This window comes from Triticum dicoccoides, chromosome 3A (genome assembly GCF_002162155.2).
Source record: "Triticum dicoccoides isolate Atlit2015 ecotype Zavitan chromosome 3A, WEW_v2.0, whole genome shotgun sequence".
Lineage (NCBI taxonomy): Eukaryota > Viridiplantae > Streptophyta > Magnoliopsida > Poales > Poaceae > Triticum > Triticum dicoccoides.
The window spans coordinates 149386235-149413600 of NC_041384.1; positions in this window are offsets into that span (position 1 = coordinate 149386235).

Genomic DNA, 27366 nt, shown 5'->3' on the forward strand with positions numbered 1-27366 from the left:
GCGAGGGGGAGGCAGTGGTCACGGCAACGACGAGCGGCGGCGATGGCTCCGCTCGGCTTTGGGAGAGAGAGCGAGAGAGAGCGAGGCAGGGAGAGAGCGAGAGCATCAAGGGGGTCCAGGGGGGTAGCGTGGCGTCGCAGAGGAAGTCCAGGGCGACGAGAGGGCAGCTAGGCAGGTAGCTGCCGGCGTGGAACGCCGCGGCGCCGTGGTTGTCTTCTCCTCTGCCTTCTGGCAGGAGGAAGAAGACGCCCATGCCCTCGGTGGGCCGGCCAGGTGGCTGGGCTGCCAGGTGGCTGGGCCTAGCACAGGGGAGGCCCAGGTTTGTTTCCTTCTCTCTCTCTCTTTTATTTACTTTCTGTTTTCTATTTTTCTGTAATTATTTTGACTTAATTAAAATGCTAAGGCATTTTCTAAAACCCTGAAAATAATTGTGGGCTCTGTATGGAATATTTCCAACAGCCCTCACTTAAGTTCAGAATTATTTGGACATTTAAGATATTATATAGCATTTAATTGTCCAAATTCAAATACGTATGAATTAACTCCAAAATCCAGAAATGTCCTAGAAATGTGTGCATCATTTTTGGAAGAAGTTTTCACCCATTCCAAAATTGATGAACTTTTCTAAAAGCCATTTTGGGTAGATGGAAAAGATTTAATTTGACCCTAGTTGTATTTCACTTGCTGCTAGGGTTTATCAGTCCCCATTTCAAAATTAATAGAATTTAGACACGATGCATGGAGGCTAATGTAAAGGCAAGCAAGGCCTGAACTGGGGCTGTGACAGCTCACCCCCACTAAACAAGAATCTCGCCTCGAGATTCAGGTGTAGGGTAAGATGAAGGGGGAACACAAACTAACATAATCTTCACGATCTAGGTTGCACCTCTTAGGGTTGTTGATTCGTTTCATATGTTGACTTTGACATCCTTGCTTTTGAGATCTTCATCCACGCGATGACGAGAAGAAAAGAAACTCTTGAAGAATCGATCTTCTTGAAGATCGAGCAACCGACGATCAACTCACAGAACGAGACATAGCGACATCTGTCGAGATGAGACACGATACACACATCAAGAATGATGGAAATGAGCATATGACAAGGTTTAAGTAAGTAGGAGAATTCCCACACCTAGGAGGGTGGTGAACGGTGTCAACGTAGCGAGGGGTTGGGTTGCCATGATACCATAGCGAGACATCTTAAGGAAGGTGACTCGCAGAAATATTCCCTTAAGTGGCAAAAAGAATTACTTTTGATACAAAGATCATTGAAACTCTTTATACTAGCCTGAGGTAATCACAATCGATCGTTGGAAAGGGTTTGAAAGAATGGCATACTCCGACTAGGATGGATGATGTGGACTATCTTGTTGAAGACAACGCAATGGATGATTTTTGCTTATCATCGGAAATGGATGGGACCCATGGTAAGTCCACTTTTGAAGATGATCTTGAACAACAACTACTGAGGTGCAGGCTGGGAACAAAATGCAAATGTTGGGAATGATTCTGGTAACTGGGGAAGAACCCCAACAGTAGAGAGAGATTCCACTGTTTGAAAGGTTATGGCATAATTGAAGAAACTGAGAACGGATCCCAGTTAATGCCGACGATAAATCCTAGTGCTTACGCGTGTTCTCATGAACTTGAGCATCTCCATATTCATCAAGGTTTTACCAATATCTGTGTCAAGGATCCTGGCAACACAACATACCACCATGATGAATGGTGATGGATGATGCAGATGCAAAGGAAGATAACACTTTCTCAGATTTCACCTTAGCGAGGCCAAGGAAACAAAATCTGGATGATTGACCGAGAGACAATTAGCACTCCGCTTCTAATGTTCTCCTTGATGTGCTAGGATAACCCATTTATTGGTATGGTTTGGTATCTAGGACATCAAGTAAAAGGTCGGACTTCGGGAGCACAAGAATCCGTAAGGATTAACTATGGAGGTAAATCCTACGAAATCCTCATGGAAAGGTGGCCAACTTTCTTCAATCGAGATACTACAATAATAGGTCTTCCGGCTAGATGTGTTGGCCACGACATCCACTTTACCGTTATCGAGAGACCAATATTATAGTTCTTGGAAAATGCTCCAACCATCATATCTGCCTGAGATTCAGATCTGGTTGGTGTCAGAATATTCCAGACTCATTGAGTCTAGAAAGGAAAATGAAGGTTTGCAACACAAATCGACGAGATGTCATTGCGAGATTCTCAGGAAATGGACTATGGTAGTAAGCTCCAAAACATGAGCTGGTTCTGCTAAACACATGTGAACATGTTGTCCCAGACAAGCATGACCACATAGTAGTCTTACAATGAAACACTACCGAGTCCTAGTTGGGAACCATCATCAAGGATAGCGAAGTCCTTGTATAAGTCATATGATTAGCTCTTATGAAGAAACTTCTTTTCCCTGAACAGATCAGCCAGTGGCTTGGTGTGATAGAGAATACAAATGAAATGGAGGTAGCGAGCCTGTCAAACCATAGCACACTTCGCACATGCATGACTGACTTGGGATGGTACCAGAGGAAACAAAAACAAACTTTCTCGAATTCACGGCGGCAACTTGCACCTAAAGCACATGAATTCGAGGAAGTCACTTCTTCCATCCAAGCATAAGCTTCATGAACGGGACACGAAGACATTGCTTACAAAGTTTCCAACACTAGGTTGATGTTCAACATGACCCATGGGGGAGACAAAATGCCGCGGATGGGCTCAACAACAACTCATCGGAATTTCCATATCACTGGACCTCCACCATCATGTGAACACGGTGATAGCATTGGACAGACCAAAAGATGTAATGGTGTATGCTCGAGGGATCAACCACGAGTAAGACAACATTACGAACATCGTTGGTTCTAATTTGACTTGACGATAGCCCATACTCAAGTCAAAGTTTTGACAAGGCAATAGATCCAACAGCTGATCACGAGGACCAATCGATGGAGATATCATCTTCCTTCAACACACACACACACACACAAAGATATCCCTTAACATGAACTAAGTCAGACAAGCTTTTATCTTCCAACTCTCAAAGTTGTTGTTTAGCTTAACCAACCAGCTCAGGGGTATCCAACATAGATTCTTGGAGAAGGGGTGGTTTATAGAAAAACCAACATGATCACGAACTCAACATAGCGATCAAGGAACAACCTGGTAATACTTCCGAGAAGATATTCAGAAAATCACGAACCACCAATATGTTACTAAGCTCGAGAACAATCTTGCTGTTCAAGGCAAGACGATCTGATCAAATAAGCAAGGGGTTGAATAATCCTCACTCATTGATCGAAGAGTGCACCAGAAATAAAGACTAGGTAGCACGATCAATTTAGGATGATGATTTAATAACTAACACGCTAAGAATGAGAATATTGTCCATTTACTACAAAGCAATGAGTTGCTCGGAGTATTGATTTCACACATCAGAATTCACTTGTCGGCATTCCGGTTACAACAACATGGAACCGAGGAATGAATAATGATGGCGAGAAGTATCACTGTATCAAAAATTCATAAGAGATGGTGCAATTCCTATGATATTCTTGGCATGAATAGGGTAGAACTCCAAGGTAGAACAGAGCAAAAGCTGGATTGGCATTTTGATCTGCGGGATACAACTACTTTGACCCAATCCTAGATATGGATGAGGTACTGGAGTTTGTTTCTCCTAGTCATTCTGGAATAGAATGGCTTGACGGACCACAAGAATAATAGGCATCGATGAACACAAATGCACACATACCCTTGGCTATCAACTGATAGAAGATGGTCGGAATACAACTGAAGAGGAACAACTCGAGGAACATATAATTTCTGAGTTGTGGATGCATAGATTAGTATGTCGAGCAAAGCTCAACATTTCTTCCAGACAACCCATGCAGAAAGGTAGGAGTGGAAGATTCACAATGCAGAATGGAGAACTCATCAAGAGCACTCTGGTTGTGATCTTTTGGTTCAAAGAACTTCTGCCATAAGCGGTTCGTAGTATTTGGAAGAAGGAACTACCACGGGCCTCGAGGACTAATGCAAAGGTTACTAATATCCTAAAGGAACTAGCAAACACTATCGACATGAGGTAGGTAGGGTGAATCTCGGGTTCAAAACCCAGGAGTAGAATGCCTACTACTAAGTGGCATCACGGGATGCTTTCGAGAATGGTGGCCAGAATCATCACACTAGAGACACAAAGCATTACTAGATTACTGGGTGGTTCCCTAGGACAACTAGGGTCATAATAATAGTTCCAACATATATATCGAGGCAATGGAATACCTCAACACACTGGTTAGTGTGATTAATCTGGCCCAAAAGACATCGAACACAGGAGAAAGGGATTTGCAGATGCATTAGATTGTTTAGGAACCTGGGATAACTCGGACAACATAACGGCTGTAATTGCTCAAAAAGATTTGAGACAACCTGCAAAAATGGTGGCATAACCACTTAACAACATCATATCAAGGTTCTGGTGCCAGCTATGAGCATATGGAAGTAGTAGGAACTAAACTGAGGCTTGTAACAACAATCCTATAAGCTACTACGGATTAGTAACACGTGAACCTGATAGAAGAAGAGAGCCTAGTCCTTAACCCACGTTGAATGAGAAGAGAATGACTCAGATCGGAGGCATCGGGTAAGGAGTAAAAGAGCCTTACGTTCCCTTCCACAATCAATTCCCCTACATAACTAAAGCATTTCTAGACACAACTTCGACCGGTTTGGCTTGGTAATCCTACAGGCAGTCAGGCTCTGATACCAAAGCTGTCAGGACCCCGATTCCAAGTCACATCGATCTAGCCGGTAACACCTCATATCACTTTGCGGCCTCACGCACGGTATTCCCACGAGTGTCGCCTTACCATGGTCCGGGACCGTTTGCGCCTTTTGGCTCACGTATATGATAGTGTCGCTAGCATCCATATGACAGAGAACCCGGGCCGACATGGCTAGTCGTGAACCCAAAGCGGCACTAACCTATGGGAACAGGCATACATGAATCACATCGAGCGTGTCGGTCAGCAGCGTGTGAATCCGGGCTGTAGCGCTGGGCTAACAGGACTCCGGGAACCCAGGCTATAGCAGGCTAGGCAGGACTTCGGATGTCACCGCATGACATTTCCCCGAAGGGACAGACACAGGAACGAAGTGAAACACATGCCGGCCAGTCAAGTGTCCTGAGCAGTAGTGCTGGGCTAACAGGACTCCGGTGAACCGGGCTGTAGTGGACTACTATGGCTCATGGAAGCACTAGACTACATTTCCCCATAAAAGAGACTGCCAAGGATAAACAACTAGATTGTCGGATCCCACACATACCAAGCATTTCAATCATACACACATATGCTCGAAATGTGTAAATACAACATGGCATCACAACATAACTCTACGACTCAAAGTATTTATTCATTAGGCTCCGAGGAGCGAGGTATTACAAACATGGGTCTCATGACCCAACAATCATAGCATACAAATCAAAGCACATGCGGAAGCTTAACATGTCTGAGTATAGACATCTACAAATGGAAAAGGCTGAGAAGCCTGACTATCTACCAGATCCTGCCGAGGGCACAAGATCGTAGCTAAGGTATCAAGCTAAACGTCGAAGTCCACGCGAAACTACTAGCGAGACTGAAGTCTCTCTGCAAAACATAAATTAAGCAAACGTGAGTACAAATGTACCCAGCAAGACTTCCATCAGAACTATCTACATATGAATCAGTATCAATAAAGGGGGTGGTGGATTTATCTGCAGCAAGCCAGCTTTGACTCAGTGGCTAACCTGAACTACGACTGCAAGCAACTCTTTTGAGGTGGCGCACACGAGTCCACATATTCACCATTCAATACACCACTATGGATCCACTTCCGTCTCCCTACGAGAAGGATATCCATAGCACTCACACTTATCTTGCGAGTTTTAGAGTATCCACTTTCACTTGTCTATGAACTGTTATAGGCAACCCAGAAGTCCATTACCGCGGACACGGCTATTCGAATAGATGATGTTAACCCTGCAGGGGTGTACTTCTTCACACACGCTCTCACCACTTACCGTCGTTTACACGACATGTACTCGGCAACCTTCAAGCGGAAGCCCAACGAGGGTGTCGGCCACGGCCTACCTAAACACTCAAGTCTCTAGTCCAGGTTTATCGCCTTCCAGGTTCCATCCGCAGGGAGTCCGGCCGAGGTTTCCACATACGGCCCCGGACGATGTGTACAGGGTTCCGAGACACCAAACGGGCGCCGGGCATGCCCGACCATGGTGTATCTACCGCAACGTAGCCCACCCCTGGGGTCAGCGCTACGCACGGCCGCCAACACATAACCTACAAACACCAGAAACTAGTTGCAACTCCTAGACAGAGTACTAGGGTGATTAAGAAGCCGAGAGGGTCCATTGGTTTCGGGCCCAATGCGTGGTAGTAACTGTTTCATGGATCACTGTCGGAGTAAATAGCCATGGGTAGCCTAGCCGGCTTCCCCTGGCCCTCCTGAAGAAATTACAAGCCCGCCCGGCTCTCAAGAATTCAAGACATAGGGGCCGCCTTCCCCTTGCCGGCTTTCGGAAGGCGGTCCAACTTTAGCCCTCATGAGAAGGCCGACTCCAATAAGCCGGCCATGAGAAGGACGACTCCAAGAAGCCGGCTCCCCATAAAGCGGTCAAGACCGTACCCACAAAGTTTGCGCCCACCTAACGGCGGTGTGACGGGGCGTGGCTACAGTGAAGCCTGCCACCCCCGAATCTCGGAGCACGCCTGGCATGGTACGCCGTACGGGCTAGGCGACCCGTCCGGCGCACTACTGTTGCCATGTTGACCCTGGCATCACCCACGACGGGCCGCCAGCGTGGCCCACAGACGGTGGGCCCCTTTGAGCAGAGAGATGCCCGAAGGCGGCCACGCCTCCAACTAGTCGGCCCAAGACAGAGCCGGCTCCCCGCAGCCGGCTTGCCGCCTTCCTTGAAGAGGACGCCCCATTAAGGAGACAAGACGCGGTAAGGCTACAGCGATCGCATGACAGACGGTGGTACTGTAGCCGCGCTTGCCATGATGGAGCTCACGTCAACAAGATGAAGCCACAGTAACCAGCCGCCGATCAAGCCCTGGATAGTGGGGCCTGCCTGTCGACCAAGGGGCCGGCAGCCGGCGGGACCCACCAGTCGGCGGGCCCCAGCAGCCGGCGCAGAAGCTGGCGAGCGCAGTCACAGATGGCTGGGCCCCGTGCCCAGCCGGATTACCATTGTACCCCCGGGGGGTAGACCTATATAAACCCCCCGGAGCACCCATGCAAAGGGTTGGACCCTTAGCTAATTCTAGACACAAAAATCAAGGAGAAGAAGCAGGCTAGCCGTGCCCTTCTTCCTCCTTCCCCCCAAAACAGCTCAAGGAGCATTGTGTAGCCACTTGATTCATCTAGTGAACATGCGGAGACCCCGCAGAGCAGCGGTAGGGGTGTTATCTCCACGGAGAGCCCCGAAGCTGGGTAAGATCCGCCGGCGTGCATGTCTTCGCCTTATCCCGTTTCCAGGCACTGGCGATGTCTTATTGGCTCCCACAATGATAAGCCACCCGTTGGCATATGTCGCACCTACCACCCGACATTTGGCGCCCACCATGGGGCTAGGTGCACCGTCGTCCGGAGACCTGTTCTGGACGGGAACCTTATTCCTCCCCCGCGAGCGTAGCCAGCCCGGCACGCCCGATGGCGCTTGCCACGACGCGCTGCAAGGCGTCACCAGCATCTGCGCGGCAGGCGGCCTCGCCGATCTCCTCGACAAAACTCTCATCTCCGACGAGCTCGCCTCCGATGCGGGCACCGACCACCTCGCCAACCTTCTCGGCCAACTCCATGTCTCTAGCGAGCCCGCTGCGGACCTGGAGTCGGTTGGCTCCACCGACCCGGTGCCTGGCGACTCCGACACGGCCTCCTACGACACCTTCCCCACCAACGTCGCGATCTACAACGACCCGCTTCGTCGAACCGACGGCTGCGATGCTGTCACCGCCGAAGTGATGGTTGTCGGCCACGACGGCCTGACCAACGAGAGCGCCCACGACGCCTCGCCGCGGCGGCCCACGACTTGTCCGCTACCCTCCCGGCTGATGCCGATGACGAAGCACTGGAAGCACGCCGCCTCGCCCTCCTCGCAGAGGGCCGGAGGCTGGTCTCCGTAAGACGCCTCACTGAGGCCTACCAGCGCGAAGCTGACCGCGCCGCCTTCGGCACGCCGGCCCCAGGTGGGCCAAGCCGGGCCCGCCTTGTCAAGCAACGCGGCGCCGTCATCACCGACACACTGGGAGTCGACCGTCCGGTCTATGCCATGCCACTCGAGAACTTGCGTGCCGCCCAGGCGGCCATAGACGAGTTGGATGGCTTGGAGGCCGAAGACCTCCCCCACATGACCCGGCGCATCCAGCAATTGATTGACACAGCCGCGCAGCGGCACGAAGCCGACGCCCGCGCGGGAAGCCCTCCCCCGCGCCGAGAACACGGCACGACGTCCCGGACGCCGACTATGAGCGACACCCGCGTGCGGCGCGAGAAAGAGCCGGCTGCCAGCTGCAGCCGGACCCGGATCTCCATCGAGCGAGACACGGACGGTCATCCTCGAGCCATGGAATGGCGGGGTGACCCGCCTCCGCCTCCGCCTCGTGGAGAGAGATATCCCGCCCCGCCACCAGTGGCGCACCCGACTCTCAGCGGCCGGCTAGGCCGCCGCGAAGGAATCGGCGAGAACGACGCCCGCCATCGGATCGACCGCCTGGCGCGATCCCTGGCGTTGGAAGAAGAAGACGATGTCGGCCCGCCTTGTTTCGGCCCCCGCATCCGCGACGAGCCCTTTCCCAAAGGGTTCTCGCTCCCAAGAGACACGCCCAAGTACAACGGCTCCGTGAAGCCGGAAGATTGGTTGATCGACTATTCCACGGCGGTTAGCATAGCCAACGGCAACCGGCGTGTTGCCGTGAAGTACGTGCCCCTCATGCTGCAAGGCACGGCGCGGACCTGGCTCAACAGCCTCAAGCCGCGCAGCATCAACAGCTGGCTAGATTTCACAGAAGCCTTCATCCGCAACTTCACCAGCACCTACAAGCGGGCTCCCAAGCCCAGACAACTCTCCTTGTGCGTACAAGGCCCGGCCGAGTCCACTCGCGATTACCTCACGCGTTGGGCCGAGCTCCGCAACTCCTGCGAAGGGGTGCACGAGGTACAAGCCATAGAATACTTCACAGTCGGATGCCGAGAAGGCACCCTCCTCAAGCACAAGCTCCTCTGCGACGAGCCGGCTACCCTCGACGAACTTCTGGACATAGCGGACAAGTACGCCACCGCCGACTCCTCGATGAAGACCGAGCTTCGGGTAGACGCGTCCGGAAAGGTACTCAACCCGGCGCCCAAGATGCCGGTTGGGGATTCCGGCCGACACCCCAACTCGAACGACCACAAGCGCAAGGGCCCCGCGCCGCCTCCCGCCAGCCGACAGGTGGCCACAATCGAAGACGCGCCGCCTGAAGAGCGACCGGCGCCCAAGAAACCCAAGGGCGGCAGTCCGGCTTGGCAACCGGCTTTCTCCTATGAGCAAACTCTCGACGCCCCTTGCAAGTTCCACAGCGGTGCGAAGCCGTCCAACCACACGACCCGAAAGTGCAATTGGCTCACCCGAATCTCTAAGGGCGAGGGTCTCTTGCCGCCTTCGCCTGCCGGCTCGCCGCCTCCGGCCCCGCCGCCTCCAGCCGCTCGGCCCGCAGTCGGAGCCGTGCATGACGAGTTCCCTGACGAGCAAGCCACCTACATCGTCTTTACCAGCCAGCCCGAAGACCGGCGCAGCAAACACCGAGAGCACCAGGAAGTCAGCCTGGTCGCTGCCAACCCCGCCGGACACATGCATTGGTCAGAAAAGCCCATCAGCTGGAGCCGGGCCGACCATCCGGAGGTGATGCTGTCTCCCGGCTCTTATGCTTTGGTCTTGGAAGCCACCCTCGCAACGGACAGACGCGCCGCTCGCTTCTCCCGTGTGTTGATAGACGGCGGGAGCAGCATCAACATCCTGTACCGTGACACCCTGGAGAAACTAAATGTCAAGACGAAGCAGCTCATGCCTACGCGGACAGTGTTCCATGGCATCGTACCCGGCCTGTCCTGCGCCCCCATTGGCAAAATCAAGATTGATGTACTTTTTGGGGACAAGGAGCATTTCCGCCGGGAAGCGATCTGGTTTGAAGTGGTGGACCTGGAGAGCCCTTACCAAGCATTGCTTGGCCGACCTGCCTTGGCCAAATTCATGGCAGTTCCCCACTATGCATACCTCAAGATGAAGATACCAAGCACCAAAGGCGTCATCACCGTAGCCGGTGATTACAAGAAGTCCTCCGAGTGTGCGGCGGCTAGCAGCCGACTGGTCGAGTCCCTTGTGATTGCCGAAGAGAAGAAGATGCTGGACCGAGTCGTGGCCATAGCCGGCAAGCAGTCGGCCGTGTCCCCCGACCCCAAGGAGCATGACGCTCAAGGATATTTCCAGCCGGCCAAGGAGACGAAGAAGATACCTCTTGACCCCGAGCACCCAGAGAGGTTTGCTGTCATCGGGGCGAACCTGAACAACAAATAGGAAGGCGAGCTCGCCAATTTCCTCCGTTAGAATCGGGACATCTTTGCATGGTCCCCCAAGGACATGCCGGGTGTTCCGAGGAAATTCGCCGAGCACAAACTACATGTTCGAGAAGACGCAAAGCCAGTCAGGCAACCCCTTTGCCGATTGTCGGAGGAGAAGCACATTATTGTAGGGGAGGAGATAGCCCGGCTCTTGGCGGCCGGCTTCATCATGGAAGTTTTCTTTCCAGAGTGGCTCGCCAACCCGGTCCTTGTGCTAAAGAAGAACAATAAGTGGCGCATGTGTATAGACTACACGAGCCTCAACAAGGCTTGCTCCAAAGATCCTTTTGCCCTGCCAAGGATTGACCAAGTGATAGACTCCACAACCGGATGCGAGCTGTTGAGTTTTTTGGATGCTTACTCCGGATACCATCAGATAAAGCTAGACCCGGACGACCGCCTGAAGACCGCCTTCATCACGCCATTTGGAGCCTTCTGCTACCTGACTATGACATTCGGCTTGAGAAATGCCGGTGCCACTTTTCAGCGTTGCATGCAGAAGTGCCTCCTCAAGCAACTCGGCAGAAACGCTCATGTATACATGGACGACATTGTGGTGAAGACGGAGAAGCGCGGCACCTTGCTGGGAGACCTCAAGGAAATGTTTGAAAACCTACGCCGGTTCCAAATCAAGCTCAACCCCGAGAAATGCGTGTTCGGAGTGCTAGTCGGCCAGCTCCTAGGCTTCCTGGTCTCCGAACGCGGCATCGAATGCAACCCGGTGAAGATCAAGGCCATCGAGAGAATGGCGATCCCCTCCAAGCTTCGAGACATTCAAAAGTTCACCGGGTGCTTAGCCTCCTTGAACCGCTTCATCAGCCGGCTCGGAGAGAAGGCTCTCCCTCTCTACCGCCTCATGAAGAAGAGCACTCACTTCGAGTGGAACGACCAGGCCGACCAAGCTTTTCACGAGCTAAAGAAGATGCTGGCCACGCCGCCTGTCCTCGCGGCGCCGACTGAGAAAGAGCCCATGCTCCTCTACATCACTGCAACTAGCCGGGTGGTCAGCACCGTCATTGTAGTCCAGCGCCTAGAAGAAGGCCGAGCCCAGCTGGTCCAGAGGCCGGTGTACTATTTGAGCGAGGCGCTGTCCGCCTCAAAGCAGAACTACCCGCACTACCAAAAGATGTGTTATGGCGTGTACTTCACCGCCCAGAAGCTGAAGCCCTACTTTCAAGAGCATCCCGTCACGGTCGTATGCACTGCCCCGCTAGCCGAGATCATAGGCAGCCGGGATGCATCCAGCCGGGTGGCGAAATGGGCCATCGAGCTGGCCCCGTACACGATCTTCTACCAGCCCCGCACTGCCATCAAGTCCCAAGCACTGGCCGACTTCCTCGTCGACTGGGCCGAGACCCAGTACCTGCCGCCGGCTCCCGACTCCACCCATTGGCGCATGCACTTCGACGGGTCCAAGATGTGCACCGGCTTGGGAGCCAGCGTCGTCCTTACCTCTCTGAAAGGCGACAAGCTCAGATACACGCTACAGATCCACTTTGCCGCCTCCAACAATGTGGCCGAGTACGAGGCGCTCATACATGGGCTCCGGCTTGCCAAAGAACTTGGCATTCGCCGGATCCTATGTTATGGCGACTCAGACCTGGTAGTCCAGCAATCATCCGGCGACTGGGACGCCAAGGACGCGAATATGACGAGCTACAGCTTCCTGGTCCAACAACTCAGCGGATACTTTGAAGGATGCGAGTTTCTCCATGTACCGCGAGCCGACAACGAGCCAGCCGATGCCCTGGCTCGAATAGGCTCCACTCGGCAAGCAATTCCAGCCGGCGTCGCTCTCCAACGCCTCCTCAAGCCGTCTATCAAGCCGTCTCCAGAGTCTGATTCCATCTTCGTGCGGCCTCACCCTGATGCGGCCGAGTCCGGCTCGAAGAACCAAGTAGGCGACCCCAAGACCCCCGTAGCCGGCCCGACGACTTCAGCAGCCGGCTCGGGGACTTCGGCGGCCAGCTCGGGGACTTCGGCAGCCGGCTCGAGGACTTCGGCAGCCGGCTCGGGGACTGCGGTAGCCGGCCCGGGGACTGCACCAACACTACAGCCGGCGGCCTACTCCAGCACCTCACCGCCCAGCCCACCCACCCTGGTGGCAGTAGCCACATTGGCAATAGAAGAAGTCGCAGCTCCATCATGGGCTCAGTCCATCCTCAACTTCCTAGTAAACCAAGACCTGCCGGCTAACGAAACAGAAGCAAGACAAGTCCAACGTCGAGCCGGAGCATACACGATCGTCAACAGAGAACTACTCAAGCGCAGTGTCACTGGAATCCTCCAACGGTGCGTCGAGCAAGAGAAGGGCATTGCAATTCTCACAGACATTCACCAAGGTGAATGCGGCCACCATGCGGCCTCAAGATCACTTGTCGCCAAAGCCTTCCGCCATGGTTTCTTCTGGCCGACTGCTTTGGATGACGCCAAAGAATTAGTCAAACATTGCAAGGGATGCCAACTCTTCAGCTCCAAGCAACACGTGCCGGCTTCGGCACTCAAGACCATTCCCCTCACTTGGCCCTTTGCCGTTTGGGGACTGGACATGGTGGGCCCATTCAAGACGGCGCGGTGCGGCATGACGCATTTGCTCGTCGCCGTGGACAAATTCACCAAGTGGGTTGAGGCAAAGCCGATCAAGAAGCTGAATGGGCCGACTGCCGTGACGTTCATCACAGACATAACAACTCGGTACGGCGTGCCGCACAGCATCATCACCGACAATGGCACGAATTTTGCCAAAGGAGCCTTGGCACGTTTCTGCGCAGCCCAAGGTATCCGGCTGGACTTAGCATCCGTCGCCCACCCGCAGTCCAACGGCCAGGTCGAGCGAGCCAACGGCCTCATCCTCTCCGGTATCAAGCCTCGACTGGTCGTACCTCTGGAGCGCTCAGCCGGCTGTTGGCTCGATGAGGTGCCGGCTGTCCTCTGGAGCCTGCGCACTACACCAAACAAGTCAACCGGCTTCACCCCTTTCTTCCTTGTGTATGGTGCCGAGGCGGTCATCCCAACTGACATCGAATTCGACTCGCCTCGAGTAACCATGTACACGGAAGCGGAAGCCAAGGAAGCACGAGAAGACGGCGTCGGCCTGCTGGAAGAAAGCCGGCTGTTAGCCCTCAGCCGGTCTGCCATCTACCAGCAGGGTTTGCGCCGCTACCACAGCCGGAAAGTCAGGCCAAGATCTTTCCAAGAGGGCGATCTTGTGCTCCGGCTGATCCAGCGAACAGCCGGCCAGCACAAGCTCTCGGCCCCTTGGGAAGGCCCCTTCGTCATCAGCAGAGCTCTAGGCAACGACTCCTACTACCTGATTGACGCACAAAAGCCGAAGGCACGCAAGAGAGACGACTCCAGCAAGGAGTCGGAACGACCATGGAACGCCAACCTCCTCCGAAGATTTTACAGTTGAAATGCAGTATGTACCGCGCTAACTTTTGTATTAAGTACAAGACAATAGGCTCCCCGAGGAGGGCTCGGGGACTGCCATCTCTTATTTATGAACGAAAAGTATCATGCTCATGACCTTGTCGTATCATTTACTTATTCCGTCCGACACCGAGTTCGACTAGTCGGCTCGGGGACTGGCCGACCGGAGTTATGTTAGAAGTCCTACCCACAGTCAGACAAGTAGTGTGCCGGCTCTCAAGCCTTCTCTTGCCAAAAGTCGCAGTCCGAAGAACCGGCTGTCCGGCTGGCAAGAGTTAAAGGTAGAAACAGGCGCCCACACGAAAAACGGCTAGGGACTAACGGACTAATATAACAAAAGCCGGTTTTTCTCACACCGCCGACTGGCTACCAGAGTAGCCGGCCGGCCGGTTTCCATTCACTTCACTTTAATCCAAGAAAGCTCAAGTACTTGCCTCCCCAAAGAGGGAAGGCGACAAAGGAAAAAGCCTAAGGATAAAAAAGCATACGTGAATGGAAACCAAACACGCACATGATAATATTTACATAAAAAGACCTCCAAGAGGCCAACATTCAACATAGTTTGGATACACCCCCAGTGGGTGGAACTGCAAAAACTTAACAAAGATTGTTCAAAGACAACAAAGCAGGAAAGATAAAGACGGCAGGTCAAGCTGGCGGAGCGGACGACGAGCCAGACTGGTTGGCGGAGACGGTCGTGCCGGCTGAAGGAGAGGCCGGCTGACGAACTTCGGCTTGGTCGCCGCCTCCCGCAGAGGGTGCACTTCCACGCGCCTCGTTGCTGGAGGCACGGTCGGCCTGAGGTCGGCTGGTTGTTCCACCAGCCGGCTCGACGTCTTCGCCGTCCTCGTTTTCATTCTCTTTGCCCTCGTCGCTGGAGGCAATCTCCTCTGCCGAGTCCTCGCCCACCGCCGGGTCCAGCCCGAACCACTCCTCCAGCTGGACAACACCGTCATCATCGATTTCGGGTGCGAAAATGCTGATGTCGGTGCACTCGGCGATCGTCGAAGCTCGCTGGGCGATAGCCGGCCTCACCTCCTCCAGCTCCGCGTCGGCCTCCATCCGCCAAGTGCGCAGCTGGTCTAAGCTCAGCCCTGGGTACCAAGCCCGAACGAATTCCAACGCCCACCCGGCTCCGAGGCGGGCTGCTGACGCTTTCCAAGCCTCGAAGCGACCAACTGCGACTTCCAGCCAGTCGGCGGTTCGGCTTGGGATGCGGGGGATCGTCTCGCCGGGCCAGAGGGCGGCCAACACTTGCGCCCCGGCATGTTGGAGCCGGCGAAGCATTCGATGAGCCGGCTGCAACCGTGCCTGGATAGCCAGGAGCTGCTCCTCAAGGGTCCGGTTTGCATCCGGTGCAATGTTGGCCCCCGCTTGATGGCGCGCCTCGCGATGGGCCTCAATGCTTTGGGCGGCCAAGGCGGAGTAGCCCGGGAAGTAATCTGCAACAGCTCAAGATAAGTCAAAAAACCCAAGCGGCAAGGGGCAGGGGAGGGCCAAGGAAGGCAGCTTACCGTCGATCAAGTCCTCGATCCGGCCGAAGCCTTCGTCCAGGCCTCGCCGGGTCTCAGACCAGGTCGCCGCCACCATCTCATACTCCGCCATCAAGGCGTCTTCGCTTTCCCCCGCCGCCTGCAGGGCCGCTTTGTGGCTCTCCTCTTGGTCGGCCAGCTTCTTGGCTAGGCGATCCCTTTCCTAGACCAAGGCGGCGCACTCGGCCTCCTTGGTATGAAGGGCGGCCTTCGTCTCACCAAGCTCCTTCCTCAAGTCGGCGTTGGCCCCTGAAGACAAAGAAAAACTAATAAGAAAAGAGTCGTCAAGAAAGATCCGACCCGACTGCGCAGCAGTCGGCCCGAATCTCGAGGACTACACCCAGTGGGTGCGCTGACGCGCCCCCATAGGAGACAGACAAAATCAAGTACTTACTTCGGCTGTCGGCCAGGTCGTTGGTCCGCCGGCTCAACTCCCGAGCCTGGGAGTCGAAGGCGGCAGCATGAAGGTTGTGGTATTCCTGAAAGTTCAGAAAGAAGCAAAGTAAGGCGACCGTCGAGAAAGATCCGACCCGACTGCGTAGCAGTCGGCCCGAATCTCGGGGACTACACCCAGTGGGTGCGCTGACGCGCCCCCACGGAAGAAATTAAGAAAGCAAAGTAGCCAAGAACGAAGGGCTCACCCGGATGGTGGCTCACATTGACAAGAACTCTTGGTTGAGCTGTTGCAGCAGGGCGGCCTGAGCTTGCAGCCGGCTCCGGACCCCTTGAGCCACCGCATCCAGCTCGCGAGTCCTCCCGCTGGGAGTCCACTCGGACACGGCGGTGCTGGCCGCCTCCAGATCTTCCGCCGGCTGGCCTGCGCCCGCGGCTCGGCGCAACTCCGGGGAGCGGCGCTTCCCCCTGCGCGCCGGCCCGTCGCCAGCTGCACCTCGAGGCCGGCTTTGTTCTCCGGCTCACCCCCGACCGGCCCTTCTGGCGCCGCTGACGATTGACCACCTTGGCCCGCTCCGGTTGGCGCTGCTGGCGGCGCTCTCCCCGCCAAGGGCACGGGGTCCTCCCTCCTCTCCAACAGCGGCGGGTCTTGGACGATCTCCTCCGCCAAGGGCAGTGAGGTGTCGGGGGCTATGGCTCGGAGAGGAATGGCAAGCAGTGGAGGCTGGCTGCGCGAGCTTTCCGCCTCCGTCTCCGCGGTAGCCGCCTCCACCTGGGCCTTGGCTGCCGCCTTGGCTTGCTCCCTCGCCGCCTGGGCGGCCGCCTTCTCTGCTGCCTTGTGCTCCTCCCGCGCTTCGCGGGCGTTCCGCTCTGTGGCCTCCCTGAGATCGGCACAGGGGTCCATGCGGCGGGAGCTCGAAGACCCTCCAGCCGGCCCCACGACGGAGCCGCCCAGGCCCCGCTCAAGGGAAAGCGGCGCGCTGTCCGGCAAGCAAAGAAAAGTTAAGAAGAATATTCGAAGAGAAAGAAAATGATGACGAGCGTGCGGCAAGGCAGTCGAAGACATACGCCGAGACCGCCTTGCGGAAGCGGGCCGCCTTCGCGGCCGCCTCGTCTCGCTTTGTCGCCGCGGTGGAGGGCTTGGACTTCTTCGGCCGACTGCCGAAGAGGCCTAGAGCGGCCCGACGCTTTTGCGCGCCGCCGGCAGCCGGCGCGACAGACGAGCCCGCGCCCTGTTGGTCGGCCGCCGGCTGGCGACACGGGGTGACTTTGGTTTCGAATTCGTCCGGCCAGTCCTCAAGGCTCGCGGTGAACCTTGAGCCTCCGGGCTCGGCACTGTCCCCCACGATGGCGTCCTCCATGGCAGCCCCCAAATCCGGGTCGTCAACATCATCCACCGTACGGTCGGGGGTATACTGGCGTTCAATTCCCGCCGCCCCAGCCGGTGGCGCAAGAAGAGGGTTCTGCCCAAAAGAGCCGACTAGTCAGAAGCCGGCCGTCATGAAGTCGGCCGACGACAATAAGAAGATAGAGAGAGAGACTTACCACGGGCGGAGGATTGGCGCGGGAATACGGCGCCTTGCCGTATTGCCAGTCCTCGGTGAGCTTACAGTTGGCGATGTAGTTAACCATGAGCGCCACCTCCGTGTGGGGCATTTCCCATGTGCTCAAACGGCTTGGGTCGAAGCGGCCGCTCATCTGACACATCATATGGGGCCGGCTTTGGAGAGGAAGGATCCGGCGCTCCACGAAGGCGGCCACCAAGTCGGCCCCGCGCAAGCCTTCCGACTGAACCAACACCCGAAGCCGGGAGATGGCGGCGTTCCCGGCCGGAGACAATGATCGGGACCAGAAGCTCCACGAGGGCTGCCTCCCAGCCGGCGGGCCGGCTACGTAATCCGGCAGGTTGATGTAGTCTCCTTGCTCGGCGACGTTCTTCACATAGAAATAAGATCTCTGCCAGACCTTCACCGACTGGATCAGGGGGATGGGCGGGAACGGATTGTTCTCGCTCGCCCTCCTCATGGTGATGAAGGCTCCGCAGGGGGCGGGCACGCCGGCGACGACCGTGCCGAGCTTGCTCTGGAAGAACTCTCCCCAGAGCTCCAGCGTGGGGAGCAGCCCCAAGAAGCCTTTGCAGAGGGAGACGAAGGCCGACAACACCATCACCGCATTGGGCGTGAGGTGATGCGGCTGGAGGTGGTAGAACTCCAGGAAAGAGCGCAGAATCCCGCTCGCCGGAAGGCCGAAGCCGCGCAGGCAGTGTGAGCGGAAGACGACCCGCTCGCCCTCCTCCGGCCCCGGCGAGATCTCCTTCGCGGGCGCCAGGCGGACCTGTACGCGGTCGGCGCCGGGCAGGCGCCGGGTCTGGCGAAGGAACTCCACGTGGTCTTCATGGACGTTGGAGCCGTCCCACGAGCTTGACAACGCCATGAGAACGAGGCGGTGTGGAGACGCGACGGCGTTGAGACGGGAAGCTACGACGGCAGCGAGAGGAAGAAGATGAGGGTTAGGAGGGGCGGAGCGGGAGGGAGCGTGTGAACCTCTGTCGCTCTCCCTCCTCCCCCTACTTATAGGCTCACGTGACGGAGCCGAGGAGGCGCGGCGTGGGGAAGCATGGGGATCGATCGTGCCCACTCCCCACGTCCCGCGGTTATCGAGCCTTAACGGCGAGACGAAACTGCCTCGAGAAGGCGAGCGGCCCCTGTGGGCCACGGAAGATCCGCGCCCGGACCAAGGCTCGCGAGTGGCGGGTCCGGGCTTGCGGCGGCGTCCCGTCGTGCGCATGCGCTTGCAGGGTCTCGCCGCCACGTGGCCGCGGGGGGCCCGTAGTCAGCACGCGGGTTGCCCCCCCTTCTCTCGCCTACGAGACGCGGGGCTTTCTGAAGTCGGCATACGCCCGCTAAGCCGGCTCTCCAGGATGTGAAGCTGACCTAGCTTCTCGTCCCCCTGCTCACCTCGGAGCTCGATCAGCTCCGGGGACTACTGTCGGAGTAAATAGCCATGGGTAGCCTAGCCGGCTTCCCCTGGCCCTCCTAAAGAAATTACAAGCCTGCCCGGCTCTCAAGAATTCAAGACACAGGGGCCGCCTTCCCCTTGCCGGCTTTCGGAAGGCGGTCCGACTTTAGCCCTCATGAGAAGGCTGACTCCAAGAAGCCGGCCATGAGAAGGCCGACTCCAAGAAGCCGGCTCCCCATAAAGCGGTCAAGACCGTACCCACAAAGTTTGCGCCCACCTAATGGCGGTGCGGCGGGGCGTGGCTACGGTGAAGCCTGCCACCCCTGAATCCCGGAGCACGCCTGGCATGGTACGCCGTACGGGCTAGGTGACCCGTCCGGCGCACCACTGTTGCCATGTTGACCCTGGCATCACCCACGACGGGCCGCCAGCGTGGCCCATAGATGGTGGGCCCCTTTGAGCAGAGAGACGCCCGAAGGCGGCCACGCCTCCAACTAGTCGGCCCAAGACAGAGACGGCTCCCTGCAGCCGGCTTGCCGCCTTCCTCGAAGAGGACGCCCCATTAAGGAGACAAGACGCGGTAAGGCTACAGCGATCGCATGACAGGTGGTGGTACTGTAGCCGCGCTTGCCACGATGGAGCTCACGTCAACAAGATGAAGCCAGAGTAACCAGCCGCCGACCAAGCCCTGGATAGTGGGGCCTGCCTGTCGACCAAGGGGCCGGCAGCCGGCGGGACCCACCAGTCCTCGGGCCCCAGCAGCCGGCGCAGAAGCCGGCGAGCGCAGTCATAGACGGCTGGGCCCCGTGCCCAGCCGGATTACCATTGTACCCCCGGGGGGTAGGCCTATATAAACCCCCGGAGCACCCATGCAAAGGGTTGGACCCTTAGCTAATTCTAGACACAAAAATCAAGGAGAAGAAGCAGGCTAGCCGTGCCCTTCTTCCTCCTTCCCCCCAAAACAGCTCAAGGAGCATTGTGTAGCCACTTGATTCATCTAGTGAACATGGGGAGACCCCGCAGAGCAGCAGTAGGGGTGTTATCTCCACGGAGAGCCCCGAAGCTGGGTAAGATCCGCCGGCGTGCATGTCTTCGCCTTATCCCGTTTCCAGGCACCGGCGATGTCTTATTGGCTCCCACAATGATAAGCCACCCATTGGCATATGTCACACCTACCACCCGACAATCACAAACACAGAAATCAGTTCCTGAGTACGGCTTCAATGAGACAACCCACCATGTACTCCTACATGGCCTCTCACCGCTACCTTTAGCAAATCGTGTTCACACACTTAGCTCTCAACATAGGACATGTTTACACACCTCCGATTCATCCCCGATGAATCAGACCTGACTCAACTCTAAGCAGTAGCAGGCATGACAAACAAACATGAATGAGTAGGCACATCAGGGCTCAAACAACTCCTACTCATGCTAGTGTGTTTCATCTATTTACTGTGGCAATGACAGGTCATGCAGAGGAAAGGGGTTCAACTACCGCAGCATGTAACAGCTGAATCGTTGTTGTCCTAATGCAGTAAAAGAGAGCAGGAGCGAGAGAGTGGGATTGTATCGGAATGAGCAAGGGGTTTTTGCTTACCTGGCACTTCCGAAGATAACAATGAGTCTTCATCAGTGTCAACGATCACAGCGTCGGAGCAGCGTCTAGCGAGAGGGGACAATTACCGACAAACAAGGAAGAACACAATCAATGCGATGCAACAATATGATGCATGATCATGACATGGCAATATGCTGTTGATTGAGCTAATGCAACTAGCAACAAGTTAAATGGAGTTGGTTTGAACACTAGGTTCGAAATCAAATTCAAACTATGAATTCAAATAGTGCATTATCATGTTTTGGACTAAACAGTGAGGTTAAGTTGTTCAAACATGCATGAAAATGCCGTAATCAGATTCCTTGGATTTTTCTGATAATTTTTCATATATAATTTATTTCATTTGGAGTTACGGTTGATTTTCTATGATTTTTAGAAGTGTTGGGCATTCTCTGGAATTTCCTATATAAGAATAAATCCAGAAAATGTGTTACTGCGTCAGCATGACGTCACTATGATGTCAACGGTCAACGGGCGCGGTCCAGTCAAACTGACCCGTGGGACCCGCAGGTCAGCGACTCAGCTAATTGACTGAGTTAATGAGCCCTAAGCTAACACTAACTAAAATGTCAGCAGGGCTAGGCCCACATGTTAACGAGTCAGTGGGTTAACTAAGTTAATTAACACTAATTAAACTAACAGTAATTAAACAGGGGCCTGGGCCCACATGTCAGGACCCAGGGGAGGTCAAACCGGGGTCTACCCGGGCCAGCGGGGTCAACCCTGCCGGTCAAAGCGGTCAACCCGCCGGCGTTTAGCCGCCGGCGAGGGCCGAGACGGCGGTGCGGCTCGGGAATTGCCCACAGGCGACCATTTGCTCGGCGGAGAGGCTCTACATGACGAGGAGACTCGTCCGCGTCCAGTGGTAGTGGTGTTTGGGCTCTGGGTGGTCCGAAACGACGGCGACGTCGAGCTTTGCAGCGACCGGAGTTCGGCCAACGGCGGGTTAGGCGATGCAGGGAATGGCAGGAGCCGCGGGTGGTCGCGGTCGACTCCTGGGAACGTGCTGAGCATGGTGGCGCGCTCGGTTGCGAGCTTGCGCGGGTGTGGCCACGGCTACGCCATGGCCGGCGGCGAGATGCTCTTGGGCTCAAAGAGGGCGGCGACTACACGGCGCGAACGAGCAGGGGGAAAGTGGGGATCGAAGGAGAAGCTCACGGGGAGTGCATCGGTGGTCTTGGGGAGCTCGGGGAAGCACCGGAGCGGGCGCACGGTCGCCGGCGATCTCGGCGGACCGAGGTTGAAGAAGACGGCGATGGCAGTGCTGCAGTGCGTCCCGGCTTGCTTGACTTGGCGGAGAGGTCGGGGACGATGTGGCGGAGCGCCTAGACTGGTCGGGGAAGCGAGGGGGAGGCGGTGGTCACGACAACGACGAGCGGCGGCGATGGCTCCGCTCGGCTTTGGGAGAGAGAGCGAGGCAGGGACAGAGCGAGAGCGTCAAGGGGGTCCAGGGGGGTAGCGTGGCGTCGCAGAGGAAGTCCAGGGCGACGAGGGGGCAGCCAGGCAGGCAGCTGCCGGCGTGGCACGCCGCGGCGTCGTGGTTGTCTTCTCCTCTGCCTTCTGGCAGGAGGAAGAAGACGCCCCTGCCCTCGGTGGGCCGCCAGGTGGCTGGGCCTAGCACAAGGGAGGCCTAGGTTTGTTTCCTTCTCTCTCTCTCTTTTATTTAGTTTCTTTTTCTATTTTTCTGTAATTATTTTGACTTAATTAAAATGCTAAGGCATTTTCTAAAACCCTGAAAATAATTGTGGGCTCTGTATGGAATATTTCCAACAGCCCTCACTTAAGTTCAGAATTATTTGGACATTTAAGATATTATATAGCATTAATTGTCCAAATTCAAATACGTATGAATTAACTCCAAAATCCAGAAATGTCCTAGAAATGTGTGCATCATTTTTGGAAGAAGTTTTCACCCATTCCAAAATTGATGAACTTTTCTAAAAGCCATTTTGGGTAGATGGAAAAGATTTAATTTGACCCTAGTTGTATTTCACTTGCTGCTAGGGTTTATCAGTCCCCATTTCAAAAATAATAGAATTTAGACACGATGCATGGAGGGTAATGCAAAGGCAGGCAAGGCCTGAACTGGGGCTGTGACAATGATCATACCCTCGAAATCACTTCTATCTTTGCTTGCTAGTTGCTCGCTCTTTTGCTATGCCTATGCTGCGATACCTACCACTTGCTTATCATGCCTCCTATATTGTTGAACCAAGCCTCTAACCCACATTGTCCTAGCAAACCATTGTTTGGCTATGTTACCGCTTTGGTCAGCCCCTCTTATAGCGTTGTTAGTTGCAGGTGAAGATTGAAGTTTGTTCCTTGTTGGAACATGGAGATGTTGTTCCTTGTTGGAACATGTTTACTTGTTGGGATATCACAATATATCTTATTTAATTAATGCATCTATATACTTGGTAAAGGGTGGAAGGCTCGGCCTTATGCCTGGTGTTTTGTTCCACTCTTGCCGCCCTAGTTTCCGTCATATCAGTGTTATGTTCCTGGATTTTGCGTTCCTTACGCGGTTGGGTTATAATGGGAACCCCTTGACAGTTCGCCTTGAATAAAACTCCTCCAGCAAGGCCCAACATTGGTTTTACCATTTGCCACCTAGCCTTTTTCTTTCCCTTGAGTCAGCCGGCTCAAGGGTCATCTTTATTTTAACCCCCCCGGGCCAGTGCTTCTCTAAGTGTTGGTCCAACTGAGAGATTTCCGAGGCTACCAGGGGCAACTCTGGGCTGGCTTACCCGATGTCTTGCTCATCCGGTGTGCCATGAGAACGAGATATGTGCAGCTCCTATCGTGATTTGTCGGCACATCTGGGTGGCTTTGCTGGTCTTGTTTTACCATTGTCGAAATGTCTTGTAACCGGGATTTCGAGCCTGATCGGGTCTTCCCGCTAGAAGGAATATCCTTCGTTGACCGTGAGATCTTGTGATGGGCTAAGTTGGGACACCCCTGCAAGGATTTGAACTTTCGAAAGCCGTGCCCGCAGTTATGGGCAGATGGGAATTTCTTAACGTCCGGTTGTAGAAAACCTGAAGTTGACCTTAATTAAAATACATCAACCGCATGTGTAACCGTGATGGTCTCTTCTCGGTGGAGTCCGGGAAGTGAACACGGTATTGGAGTTATGCTTGACATAGGTTGTTCTAGGATCACTTCTTGATCATAGTTGTTCGACCATGCTTTTGCATTCTCTTCTCGCTCTCTTTTGCGAATAGGTTAGCCACCATATATGCTAGTCGCTTGCTGCAGCTCCACCTCATACATGTTACCCTTCCTATAAGCTTAAATAGTCTTGATCGCGAGGGTGTGAGATTGCTGAGTCCCTGTGGCTCACAGTTACTTCCAAAACCAGTTTGTAGGTGTCGATGTAACCGAGCAGGTGACGCAACCAAGCTCAAGGAGGAGCTCGATGAAGATCTTGTCCTTTGTGTTGTTTCATGCTAGTTGATCAGTAGTGGAGCCCAGTCGGGACGATCGGGGATCTGTGTAGCATTTGGGGTTGTCTTCTTTTATTTTGGCTCCGTAGTCGGGCCTTGATTGTATTTGGATGATGTAATGTTTTATTCATGTAATTGTGTGAAGTGGCGATTGTAAGCCAACTATGTATCTCTTTCCCTTATGTATTACATGGGTTGTGTGAAGATTACCTCACTTGCGACACTGCTTTCAATGCGGTTATGCCTCTAAGTCGTGCTTCGACACGTGGGAGATATAGCCGCATCGAGGGAGTTACAAGTTGGTAATCAGAGCCTTCCCCGACCTTAGGAGCCCCCACTGCTTGATCGTTATTAGCAGCCGTTGTTGAGTCTAGAAAAATGTTTTGAGTCATTTAGGAATTATATATCGGAGAGTTTAGGAATTCTTTTTACTCCCCAGTCCCTTCATCGCTCTCGTAAGGCATCCTGACGTAGAGTTTTGACTCTTCTCTTCTCAAATTTCACTAAATTTTTTTTAGGATCACGCGGGTATCTTGGAATCGTTCCGATGGTTTTGTGACGAGAAAATTGTTCTTAGTGCCTCCTGACATTTAGGGGTTGTGGCAGTGTCCCGGGGAGTTGAGCTCCGAGGTGTTGTCGTCACAATTTTGTCGTTGCAGTTCTGGAATACCTGAGATTAGTTTCGTCGACATCGAAAATCTCTTTTATGCAGTTGTTGGTGAGATAACCTCGACGCCACCCAGTACTGGGGCGAGAGTTCGGGAGTATTGCCATAACTCGTATAACAGATGCTTTTCGAAGGTTGAGGTAGACGATTTCCGAAGGTTTCTTGGTTATGTGTTGAAGGACGGATACAGCTGGATGTAGGATTTGTTAGTTTTGGGTGAGATATTATGCTTCCCCTGTATCCCCAACACCTGATTGCATAACCGGAAAATTTCGGGAGTTTATAAGTGGGAATTCAAGTAGCTCTTAGGATATCTTTCCGACAGATGTATGATATGAAATTGGGGTTCGATGTCGAGTGGTCCGCCTATCCACGGTTCGTTTTACAGTGGTCTCGTTGTGTCTTAAAGAGTCCTTGGCTATGCCGACTCGGGGACGCTTCGTATGTCATGTGCATTGCCTTGTACATGGGTGCTGTACGATCGAGCCCGTGTAGGCCCCACCACAAAAACTTCGGACGAAATCTCTATCATATGTTTGTTCTGGCTTATTCTGCAAGCCAATCCTTTGTTTTTGTTTTGAGTTGTGGGATTCGAGTTGCTTCGAAGTCAAATGTTGATTCCATACCTTCTCTAAACGGTGTTCTCATACTCCTATGTGAATACTAATCCTTCTCAATCATCGAGTTTGTCATGTCAATCCTTTTTACCGGCGTGCTTTTCTTCAAGTGGATCCGATCATTTCAACATTAGCAAGATCAATTATCAGTTCTTCTCAACGGTGTTTGTTTCATTCGCCCAAGTTTCCTTTGTTTTCCCGCCCTCCCACCCTTTCTCCTGACTCGGATTTCTTAATTCGTTGTCCATTTTATTCATGCAAATTTTTTCTGCATTCCTTTCTTCAATGTTCTTATCCGGTGATTCTCATGAAGATCCTAACGGAGCTTCAAGTTCATCATTATTCATTCTCTTCCTTCTCCAGAGGAACCAAGTCAAGCCTTGTTGATCATACCCTTTACTCATTTCAATGCCTTCTCATACCGGTGCACCTTATATTCAGTCTTTTCTCGCTATTCAATTATTCCGGAGTGCTCAAGATATCTCGGAGATTCGTGTTTCCACTCTACTTTCGTTCAAACTTTTTCGAGGATGTTATCTCATTCTAGCCATTTAATTCAACCGGTGCATTCCCTCTTTTAAATCGTTCTACGGTGTTTCTTTTGAGTGGGCCCTAACCCACAGGTCTTTTCCTAGGATCTTACCTGACTCTTCTTATTTTCCCAGAGCTATCCTCAAATTTCTTTTCGAAGTTTGACGTAAGAATGAATTGTCATTAGTCAAATGCCTTTTCTCCAAGATCTTTCAAATTCTTTCATCATTGGTTCAACCTTTATAATTTTCATCCCGGAGTATCTCAACAATTCATGGTGGTGTTTCTCGTCGCCATTCTCAGATTTTGAAGACCGAAGAAGACTTTTACCTCCATATTTTATCCATTCTCTCAGAGATTCGTGATTCTAACTTGATACTTTCCTCTCATATCTGTTTTCAATTGTGAGAATTCTTTCACCTATCCGGAGCAATTCAGGAGTCGTTTCAATTTGATTCTCCGGAGCCCATCATCTCATAATTATTTCATTCCCAGCTTTCAGTTATCGTTCTCCAAATCTTACCGGTGCTTCATTCAAGTATTATCTAATCAGCTCGTGATCTCTTCATTCTCTTGTGTCTAAATTTCCCCAAGTATCTTTGTTCGTTCTTCAAATTCTTACCGGTGATTCATCCTTTTACTTCATTCGTTGTTCAATTCTTACGGTGGTTCCTCCATGATTCTCTTCCGCTGTTATCATATCAATTCATTCGTTGTTCCAGTCCTACCGGTGGTTCGTTGAAGACCTTCCTCAAGTTTGAGCTATCTTTATTTTTAATCCTTTCTACGAGAATAAGTAGTATGCCAAATCCGTTGCTTGTCATCAATTTAAATTGGGGAAGGATAAGCATAATATAATTCTTATTCTTGTTTCATTGAGTGAATTCAATTCCTTATTCCGGAGGTTCTTCATATCACATTCTCGGTTTCATTTGTTTCATCTTTTCTTTTACGGAGTTCCAAGCTTTTCCACATTATATCGTCGTGTAGATTCATCTAAATCATCGCAAGGCTTCACCTTGTGTTTTTCAACTTCTCTTTCCTTCTGTTTGATCATCTTTTTGTTACCGGAGTTCTTCATGGAGACTCTACATGATGGTTCATCAAGGATTTAATTCCTTCTCGAAATATTCATTGAGATTCTTTTCAGAGGAGCTCATGTATTCTTCATCTTGCAATCCGGAGTGCAATTTCTTTCTACCGTATCATTGGAGGTGGTATTATGTCATTCTTGATAATTTGAGTTCATGTTTCATGATGTAGGATCTTGAAGTAGATGTGTCTAGAGGGGGGGGGGTGATTAGACACTTAATGCTAAAGTTGCAATTTTTAAGCTTTTTCGGTTTAAGTGGAGTTTAGGCATAATTTCAACATTCACAATACATATCAAGCAAGCATGCAAAGAGTGTATAGGCAGCGGAAAATAAAGCATGCAACTTGCAAGAATGTAAAGGGAAGGGTTTGGAGAATTCAAACGCAATTGGAGACACGA